The sequence below is a fragment of the Octopus sinensis genome, linkage group LG20, assembly GCF_006345805.1.
Source record: "Octopus sinensis linkage group LG20, ASM634580v1, whole genome shotgun sequence".
Classification (NCBI taxonomy): Eukaryota; Metazoa; Mollusca; class Cephalopoda; order Octopoda; family Octopodidae; genus Octopus; species Octopus sinensis.
The window spans coordinates 29,360,828-29,364,463 of record NC_043016.1 but is presented as its reverse complement, the minus strand read 5'-3'; the positions used below and the strand labels follow the sequence as shown (position 1 = coordinate 29,364,463).

At 36.8% G+C, this 3,636-nt stretch overlaps 1 long non-coding RNA gene across 1 annotated transcript in view; it reads left to right on the top strand.

The window, feature by feature from the left end:
* LOC118767252 overlaps window positions 1-1,381 on the top strand; it is a 99,054-nt gene extending 97,673 nt beyond the window's left edge. The window contains exon 3 of the long non-coding RNA XR_005003155.1: window positions 1,121-1,381. This is a non-coding gene — a long non-coding RNA (uncharacterized LOC118767252). The remainder of the gene's footprint in view (window positions 1-1,120) is intronic.
* Window positions 1,382-3,636: the final 2,255 nt, after the last annotated feature.

Sequence of the window (3,636 nt, the reverse complement as noted above, 5' to 3'; positions counted from 1 at the left end):
TGCATTGAACTCCTCATTCACATAATCACTGAACCTGGAGCTTAACTATTGTCTGTCCATAGCACTTAATCAGCATTACCTGACACCTTTGGGTCTTATTGACACCATTACCTCTCATATATATATATGTATATACACTCACACACACATACATGTACACATATGAACAAACACTTATATTTAAACACATCCATCTGTTCATCTTTACATAATGTGCACATAATTATATTTCCACCACTGTCATTAACTATCAGATATGTGCCACCACCATCACCACCACCACCACCGCCACTGCTGCCACTGCCACTACTGCTGCTTCAACTGCTGCCACTGCCACTGCTGCCACTGCTGCCGCTGCTGCCGCTGCCGCCACTGCTGCCGCTGCTGCCGCTGCCACTGCTGCCGCTGCTGCCACCACCGCTGCCGCCACCACCGCCGCCACCGCCGCCGCCACCACCACCACCACCACCATCATCATCATTATAATAAAGGTGGTGAGCTGGCAGTATTGTTCGCACACTGAATGAAATCCTTAGTGATATTTCGCCTATCACTATGTGCTGAGTTCAAATTCCACTGAGGGCATCTTTGCCTTTCATCCTTTTGGGGTTGATAAAATAAGTACCAGTGAAGCACTGGGGTCAATATAATTGACTAGTCTCCTCTCCCAAAATTTCAGGCCTTGTGCCTTTAGTAGAAAAGATAATTATTATTATCATTATTATTATTATTATTATTATTATTATTATTATTATTATTATTATTATTATTATTATTATTATTATTATTATTATTATTATATAGTTCTGAGTTCATATTTTTTCTCATCCTTCTGAAATCCATACAATAACATGTCAGTCACCTCACAATTGCTGATCTTCTGCCTAACACACACACACATGTGCGTGTGTGTGTGTGTGAGTGTATGTGTGTAATATTGGATTTTCAGATAAATTTGTTTATAATTTTTTTCATTTATTTTAATCCATTTCTATGAATTAAGATGAAAATATTTTTTATCATAATGTTTTATGGATGTTCTTTCCTTCGTAGATCTATTCTTCCTCGACAACTTTTTGTTTACTGTTTTGAAATTTAAATAAATTTGACTTTTTTGCAGACATATGAAGATGGAGTGCCAAGTAGAAAAAAAAATTTGATAATCCAATATATATTGGACTATGGTTCATAATTGTATGAAAAGAAGAAAGAAAAAAATAGAAGACACAGGCATACTAAGGAATGACAAACAAAATGTATTAGTTTGCTGCTCATGAAAAATGGAAGAAGTTTTTGACATTTCGAGCCTATGCTCTTCTACAGAAAAGAATGAGGAACGAAACCATGAAGAGAAGGAAATAAAAAAGGAGAGAGGAAAAAATAAACATATCTGGATTAACAATTGCAAATGTTGAATGGAATACTGGACTAAAAGAAAAAGTCAGTTTGAAAAGAGTGATGAAAGGAGAGAAAGGAAGAAAGGAAAGAAAGAATGAATGAAAGAGAGAGAGAGAGAAAGAAAAAAAAGAAAGAATGAATGAAAGGATAAAAGGAATAAAGAAAAGTTTTTTATGTGAATTTGACTGGAGATTCTTGTGATTAAAACTGACATTTTATTTCAGTTTCTCACTTCAACCATAATTGGAAGCCATGAAAGAAAATAAAATATTAAGTTCTTTTTGTTAATCTTACATCTTTTATTTATTCATCTATTCATTCATTCTTTCATTCATTCATTCATTCATTCATTCATTCATTCTTTCCTTTATATATCTATTCCTTAGTTTAAGATGTGGCTGTTGGTAATGTTGATGGTGGTGATGATGGTGGTGCCAGTGGTGATGTTGTTGTTGTCAGTGGTGGCAGTAGCAGTGATGTTGATGTTGGTGAAGATAGCCGAGGAAATATTTCCAGTTGACTGCCTCCCCACCCGTCCCCACATGCGATTCCTTTGATGTGAGGCCACCAACAGTGGTTCTGCTTGATGTGCCTGTCATGATTTTCATTCTCAGAGTCTGGTGTTCTTCAGTTAAATAAATCAATCAACCTCTATGGAAGCCCACATCATCATCATCACAATTATTTACAAGTGTAATTCAATTGTGACACCGACATGGGACATGTTACTGTGAACTTGGAATGGTGGCAGCCAATACCGTAGACCACATAAACTTACTATAGACATCAATGACACAAATTAACACTTCGATATTTGGTAAAATTCTAAAAACAGAGGAATGATACAATCATAATTCTTCCAACACACTGACTTTACTGGATTATAGCAAAAAAAAACCCCAAAAAAACCCCAAGAATTTCATTCAGCTAATTCATGTTGACATACAATACCATTACTGATCTTATTTGGGTCTAACCCTGACAGTTCGGAGATTTTGTTATGGTTCATTTTGGCTGTAATTATTGTTGTTTTGCTTTTGCTATCATTTGTATGTTCATTGTTATTGTTTTTATGTTTGCCTCTGTGACTGTGTGTGTGTGTGTGTGTGTGTGTGTGTGTAGCCTGCCAAAATTCTTTGCCCTTTCTCTCATGTTTTTCTTTCATCTATGATGATTCTTTACTCTTGCCAATTACATGGTGACATCACTAATACTAGAGCCACAGATAGCACCCAGTATATTCTATAAAATGGTTGGTGTAATAAAAAAAGGCATTCAGCTTTAGAAACCTTGCCAACACTGAGACATTGGAATATGGCGTAGCAGTCATGTTGGAACATGTCAAAGCGTCCAACCAATGCAAAACATGGAAGGCGGATACAAAAATGATGTTGATGATGATGATGATAATGATATTGACAATGATGACAACGACAAAGATGATGATGACAAGGATGATGATGATGATGATGATGATGGTAGAACACAACTTTATATGTGTGTTTACCAATTCTTATTTCTTTATTGCCCACAAGGGGCTAAACATAGAGAGGACAAACAAGGACAGACAAAGGTATTAAGTCGATTGCATCGACCCCAGTGCATAACTGGTACTTAATTTATCAACCCCGAAAGGATGAAAGGCAAAGTCTACCTTGGCGGAATTTGAACTCAGAACATAATGGCAGATGAAATACTGCTAAGCATTTCGCCCGGTGTGCTAACATTTCTGCCAGCTCGCTGCCTTAAAGTGTGTTTACCAATTCTACCAATCAATACCCACCAATTTGTTACAATATTCTTAATTCTTTCTAAGTTTTGATTCAAGGCCTGAAATTTTGGTTGGGAGAGGGGCTAGTCGATTACATCACCCCCACCCCTGCAATATCATCATTTCTGATACGATAAAAAGTGAAGTCAACACTCAGCAACATTTAAACACAGAATGTGAAGCCAAAAGAAGTGTGACTAAGCATTTTTGTCCAAAATGCTAATGATTCCACCAACTTTCCACCTTTAAATAATCATTTCTAAGATTGGTACAAGGTCGAAGTTTCAGAGGAGGAAATTATTCCATTTTTGACATTGTACATATTTTATTTTATCAAACCAAATCAAAGTAGATGAACATCAATGGAATTTGTATCTTTGTGGTACCAGTACCGGTGGCACACAAGAAAACCATCCGAACGTGGCCGTAGCCAGTACCGCATCGACTGGCCTCTGTGATGTGGGCAC